Source organism: Hyalella azteca, unplaced genomic scaffold, assembly GCF_000764305.2.
Source record: "Hyalella azteca isolate HAZT.00-mixed unplaced genomic scaffold, Hazt_2.0.2 contig464, whole genome shotgun sequence".
Taxonomy (NCBI): domain Eukaryota; kingdom Metazoa; phylum Arthropoda; class Malacostraca; order Amphipoda; family Hyalellidae; genus Hyalella; species Hyalella azteca.
Window position 1 is genome coordinate 16,864 of NW_025930812.1, and position 7,383 is coordinate 24,246.

The window sequence follows — 7,383 nt, forward strand, 5'->3', positions numbered from 1 at the left end:
CCGCCATGAACGAATGAGGCTCGAAAGATGCCAGCACATTCTGGCTCTCATTGAAGATGGCACGCTGCCCAACTTGGTGTTCAGTGGCGAGAAAAAATTTGCCATTGAGTAAAGCGTTAACAGTCAAAATGACAGAGTTTGGAGTCGGGATGGACCTGTGTCAACCAGAACTGCAACACGACGTCAAAATCCCATGTCCGTGATGGTTTGGACCGCGGTAACCGCCACTGGGAGGTCACCACTCGTTTTTGTCCCCTCAGGAGTGAAATTGAACACTCAGCGATACATTTNAGCAACATGGCCCAACATGCCCTCACATTATAGTTGGCAGCAACATGCCCTCACATTAGAGTAGGCAGCAACATGGCCCAACATGCCCTCACATTATAGTTGGCAGCAACATGTTTCATGACCCTCAGCAACATGGGGTGGTGGCGCCGCATGCGGTGGATGGCGTGGTTCAAGTTGCCGCTCTCGTCGTACTGGAAGTATAGTTTTCATTTCCTTGAGTTACTCCTGTGAAATATTTTCTGAGGAAGTCTAGAAGTCTATGTATAGGTTGCTAGCTGAATGCAATTTAGTTCAGTCACTCGTTAACTGAACTTTCTGATTTTTGTTCATGTAATCTGACTTATCGTCGTTTCTAATTACCAACTGTAATCTAAATAATGTTAAAAAGTAGAAAGCACGGACTGTTATAAGACTAAGTAGAGAATTTATGTCACTTGTTTGCTTAAATCGCAAGTTAACTAAAAATCTTAGAGCATAAAATAGTCCACAAAAATTCATTTCTTTATAGAAAACGTTACGAGAGCAGCTCCATCGTCAGTTCGAGGAACCTAGAATAATAAATTAGAAGTCACAAATTATTAAAATGAAAGCACAGAAGAAAATTAAAAACCTAAATTTACAAAAAATAGAGAGCAAAAAAATCTATCTATTCACAACTTCAAGGGGATAGAAGCACGGTATGTAGAACATTCCATGCTATGTTCTACATACCATGCTATGCACGCTGAATTTGAATTTTTACGCAAGATTTTCGCGCTTAATGGATTTCCGGTAACTTTGTTTTTTACCCAAATTAAGAAATTCATGTCGTAGCGATACAGTGAGGTTGTTCCCGAGCGCAATAGTACGAACGTTATTTATTGTTCTTTTCTATACTTCGGCCCTGCGTCCGAAGCTATGTCAAGAGACGGACGCGGTATAAGTTTGCTTGAGAAACTCTGCGGATTGTTTAGTTATATGCTATATGTTCCGCAGTTGTCCCTGTAGCATAAAGTTTGGCTTGGGGTACCTCCAGCGCGATGAAGTTGGTGGCGCCCACCAGAGGGCGCAGGGCGATGACGTCCATGTCCGAGTACAGACCTCCGAACTTGTACACCAGCGCCACGCGGCTCATGTCGCTCAGGTTGTGGATTTTGTGCGCTGCCAAGATGACAAAATGACCATTACGGTTGCGACATTGCTGCTAGATCCCAATGCTTAAAAGACTTGATGTTCATGACTTATATTTACAATATCTCCCTAGGAACAGTTTCACACCTTGGTATTGTAATTAAGTGCTACATCAAAATAAATATATGTTGCGTCCTTAAATTGTTCCCGGGATAGACACAAGCTATTACTTCCGTAACATCAATTCAAGTGAGAAGATACTCACAAGTTTTATTGAACTTTTTGGAGTGGTAAAGTTCTAGCAGCGGAGTGCCCTTAAAGAGCGAGTCGAAGTTCACATGAGCCACCCACAAGTTCTGGTAAGCGGCCTGAAGTGCCTTCAAGGCTGCCATCGTCGAGGGTTCTAAGAACTGAGCCGTCACCAAGAACCACACGGTTGCTTGTGGATTTACTTTACAGTAACTGGAGAGATGGGCAAAAAAGGTAAGCAAAGGTTCGCTTAAGGCCTGTTGCTGGCAGTGGCCGAGACCGGAGGAGTGGGGTCAAGAAGTGGACTAATGATGGCCTAGACGTACCTGATGAGTCAGGGTTAGAGGGAGCGTCTGGGCAAAATTTTACCTCAGCTATTTACGGACGGATCAGTTTGAAACTTGGTACACATGTGTAAAACCAAAAGATAAAATTTTTTTGTTCATGTGAATTTTGCAAAAGAAATGAAAGAAAACGTGTAATTCATTAGAAAATGGACCAAAACGGGGGTACTTTAGAATTCGATCTCCTCCTAGGATTTTCAGACTACAACATCAAAACACATATATTTCAATGCGCAAACGCCAGATCTATAAAACGTCGCATACGTTTTTTGAAATTTCCATTTTTCTAGGTGTTGGACCATTTTTCGTAAAATTTTCTAAATTTTTCGATTTTACCCCGCCACCCCCCTCCTTTTTTGCATTATAAAATCCAAACTATAACGAAATTTGAAAAATGTATGCGACGTTTTGTAAATCTTTTCTTTGCGCATCGAACGGTATCTCTCATTGTTGTAGCTTTAAAACTCTAGGAGGAGATCGGTTTGCAGTGACAATAAGTTAACATTTCAGTAGGGCCCGACAAAGTCGCGCGCGCCTCGAAAAAGACATTCAAGGGTGCAAGGTTGCAAGACTAGACGATATTGGAGCTCAATTTCTGTCAACGATGGTACGAATGACGGCACGAGAATCATCCCATATGACTGCAGGCGGATAACTGAAGCACAGCGTATTCAGACTAGCTATTTAAGTGTGCTATCTTAAAGGTTAAAGAACTCCACCACCCCTAACCTTTTTGCGATCTGTCGTGAACGCATAAGTCAACGTACAGAGATGGTTTTGGTACCGATAGATCCATCAGAATGTAAGCTTTAAGATAAGTACCTATAAAATCCGAAAAAGTCGAAATTTTCGATTTTGACCCAGACGCTCCCTTTTAAGAATAGAAGGAATAAAATGATAATAGCAGAACTACCTTGGAACCCAATCAATAGATAGCAAAAGGAGGGTATCGTCACAATCTGCACAAAAAGCTTAAATCATATGTTACCGATATTTACTCACAATTTTATTTCGAATCTTGCCAAGCAAAATTTACCAATTACCCCCGAATAAAACCTGGTCATTTACTCACAATTTTATTTAGACATCAAAAATTTGAGCACTGTCTTACGACCACTTACCCACAATCTTGACCATCAATATCTTGGGTTAACTACCATTTACCCCGATTATGCACTTCTTGACCGAGAACTCAGGGCTTAACCTAGAGCGGTTGTCGGAAAAAATACTTCTGTTGAATATATAATTGATTTAAATTTTGAAATACTTTCCAGGACTGGTGTGCTCATCTATTTGACTCAACACAAAGCTATGAGGTACTTTATACGTTTCAATACACAGCTCATGAAACTCAGCAAAGGGCATATCACAAGCAATATAATCACTATGAATATTCTTCATATCAATGAAAGGTAACTCAAATAGACTTAATAAATTCGAATTCGTTCTAATGGTTTGTCTTGGTAGTATGTGATAGTTTTGGGATAAGTAAATTGAACTACAGTAATTGTGTCTTCCACGGATGTAAAAACTATCAGCAGGATTTTAATTCTTTTCTGTAGCAATATCATCATAAATGATCATTATTCTTCTTCATTGGATCTATATCACGGGGATCAGGTACAGAAGCAGAACTCTCAAAATATTCGACTGCACATTTTTGTTGACGTTTTTTATGTAAGTTTTTGAGATGTTCATCAATATTACCATTACCATTATTTCAGATTTATTATATCCCTTATTGAAAGCGTTCTTCAATAACTTATATTTAGGCTGATGAGTTGATATGCTATACAGGAAAAGATTGTTGAAGTTAATAAAATTCTCCAAAAGCAACTTCAGTAGCAATGACGTTTTTCCGCAGTTCGAACTTCCAATTATGAGGCACCTCAAACTTGGAGAAGGAAACACAAAATAGTTCTTCTGTTTATTTTTATTATCGTCTTTCCACTTATAGAGTATTTCTTGAAGTTTAATTTCTAAAATACTTTCAATGTTTGTTCTAATATATTTACTTGAATTGTAATCTGATTCATTTCGGTGGAGAGATGGCGAATATCATAGGGAATATTATCAACATCAATCTGCAGCTGATTAATATTTCCGGAATTGAACATCACCTCTCTTTGAACATCTGTTATTGCGTCTTCCATTTTTACAAGAAATTTCATCAAGCTTTCTTCTTCTCACAGGCTGCCTCGAAAGACAATAGCGTGTAATTGAACTACCCTCTATTAAGTTTAATTTATTTCCATCATAAATGACTCTATGTTTTCGCATATTTTTAATGGGTTCATTACACTTGATTAGATGTAATGACTTTTCTAAGCCAAACCGTAAATACATTAATTAGAGTGAATAGTCAATCTTTTGTCTATCAATTATTTCATATTGTGCATTAGCTTTCATTTTTATTAATCAAGATTACAAATGCATTTGAAGAATTTAAAAACTTAGAATGTTTCTCATTTAGCTGAAATCAGTTTGAAGGTCCGTTCCTCATTGATGCTCAATTTTTCTGAGTCGTTCAAACAATTGATCTTGAACTCTTTTTAATTCTGCTAGTTCGTTCTTATTTGATGCTATATTTCTAACAGCATCATCAATAAACGCTTTAATTTCAATCTGAATCCCCTCCAGTGATGATAACTTTTCATTCAGAGATACCACCAAATTTTCCATTTGTTCATTCAATTTTTCCCGAATCGTCTTTACTTCTTCATCGAGAGTTTCCAACTTTGAATTCACTTTTATCATTTTGATAGTGACTTTCCATCAAGAGTTTCCACTATTGATTTTACTGCAGGCAATTCTTTCTCGAGAAAGTTGATATGCATCATAACACCATCCCTCACTACATCTATTTTTTATTGATCATTTCTGAATCCATTACATGAACATCTGAGACTTTTAAAGCCCCCTCATCAGCATAACTCTTGCATGCGGCATCCTTATCCTCAATTGGGCAAGAGATATTTTCAAGTCTCCGATTATTCAGATCAAAATTTTTTTCAGCGTCAAGGTACTGAAAGCCAATACCTGGAAGACCTCTTAGATGTGATATGGGTGTGCTATTAATTCATGTTCCAAATATATTAACACCAGTCATTTTAAGAAGTAAAACTTCTAAAGCCTACAGAATTTCCGGAACTCTAGAAGCTACAAGATTATTTATACGACCAGTTAATATTTTGATCAATCCTATGTTTTTATCAGTTTCATTTTGCAGCATCAATTTAAGTTGATTAATTTCATTCTGATTTGATATAATATCTCTAGAAAACTCATGAAATATGTTTTTTAATATCCCTAATATCATTATTAATATCTTCCATTTTTATCTGTGAAACTGACCCAGCTCGTAACTCCATGACTTGTTCTGTTATGTTGTTAAATTTTACATCATTAATTGAAGCTAAATTTGACTCCAAGCTTTTGAATCTCTGGTCAACTTCAGCGAAAGATACTTTTCCATCAATTTGTAAGTCGAGGTTATGAATCCGCAATTCTGAAGTTTTAAGCTTTACATTTACTAAATCTTCAAACGCTAGCTGTACTCTATGGATCTCCTCATCAGTTTTAATAATCAATGTCAAATTTTCTTCACTATGCAATTTCGAATTCTTATCTTTATCATCGAGCGTTACCTGCAAATTATTTAATTTCCCCTCAAATTGTTTCATTAATTTATCCTCAATACCCATTGAAGAATACCCAATACCATTGAGATAAATCGAGCGCTAGCTGCAAACTGATTATTTTCTCGTAAATTTTCTAGATTAGTTTTTCTTCAACATATAATTCCAAATTCTTGACTTTATTATCGAAAACTGACTGCAAACTGTCAATTTTCTAATCAAATTGTTTAATTAGTTTTTGTTCAGAAGAATCGATCTTGGACTCTAAAATTTTAAATTTGTCTGCAAAGCTAGACTCTAAAAATTTCAAACCTTAATCAGTATCAGGAAACTCAACTTGTAAATCTTCTCTCAGGGTTGTAATAATTGAATTGAAGCTGGAATGTTCATTTCGAAGAGTTTCGATTACAGTTTTGAAAGACTCTAAGGGAAATACTTTAATTGGTTCTTCCTCACCATCTTTGCAAGTTGATGAAAGATTCAAATTATTTGCATAGATGTAATACTTGTCATGTTATAAAGAATAAATTAAAGAAATTTTAATACCCATTCTTAAAACGGTCTAATAGGATGGAATCAAATCTCTCACACTCCAGTCTTTTTAATATTTCTAAAAATAAACGTCCACAAATTACATCACCCATTTTTGTATTTTATAAGCGGACCAAACAAAGGTTGCATTTATTAATGTAAGTTTTAAATTCGTTAGGACCTATCAAACCATAACTATCAAAGTAATAACAGGTGTCATTTTCCTTATACCAACAAGTCCAATGCGTTCCAATTCCCTCTTTCTCATAAAGATTCAAAATTCCTCGCTCCGTTATAATGCTTCAAATCATGTTGTGTTAATGCTTCAATGGGTATTATTTTCTTGGTGGATTCAAGTAGAGACCTCCCCCACAAGATTTTTTCGGTGAATTTTTTTTCGCTGGAATCAATCTTAAACCAGATCCCTTTTTAGCTTTTATTGCTTCATTATGTCGTTTCGTTTCTGCTATAAGTTTATCGTCAGCTTTCTTTTTATTGACCGCACTAGCTATACGGCAGAGACCCAGCAGGGCCTAGAGCTCCTAGGATAGCAGGAATTGAAAAGATGAAACCTCCTTCTTTTTTTCACTTATTTTGCTGATACAAAAGAAGTTTTAGTTTTCTTACAAATCAAGCAACGTCCGCTTTTTATTATTTTATTATTATTATATTAATTATATTTTATTGGTTTATGTAGTGTGTAGGTTTCCTGCGACTCCAACCAATTCGTCACCTGCTTTCGGGATAGACCACTCCTACGAACAAGTTCATTTGTTCCGACGTAGCCGGTTTTAGGATCGTAATATATTTTATTTAGAATTTTACCACTCACTTCTGTGAGTGGACTTTTACGTTTTTTGATACTCCAAGACCTACATAACTTTTTCCAGCCATTATAGCATTAACTAATTTTGCATCAGTTCTAACATATTCAGGCTCATTTGGATCTATTGCAATTTCAGCCGCAATCTTCGCTAGGATATCATCAGACTTGTTTCTGTCTTTAGTTTTTGAATGTGTACCATAAAATATATCATGCTCTCTACAAGCTCTATCCAATGAATTAACTCCCTTATAACCTTCATTCAGCCTTTTTTGCACATTAGTGCCAGGGCCTCAGAGGGAATATGTATTTTATCATTGGAAGAACCGTTGGGAACTTGCTCAGAATGAATGTTGAAGGGTAATTTTATATTCATTTCTGGCAGTGGTTATTTCCT

At 36.4% G+C, this 7,383-nt stretch overlaps 1 long non-coding RNA gene across 1 annotated transcript; it reads right to left on the bottom strand.

Annotated features, from left to right (window-relative positions):
• Positions 1–395: 395 nt before the first annotated feature.
• On the bottom strand, positions 396–1,733 carry LOC125177732. The gene is made up of 3 exons (XR_007156636.1): positions 1,667–1,733; positions 1,301–1,431; positions 396–482 (listed from the first exon to the last, which is right to left on the bottom strand). It is a non-coding gene; the product is annotated as an uncharacterized LOC125177732 (long non-coding RNA).
• Between the last annotated feature and the right edge of the window lie 5,650 nt (positions 1,734–7,383).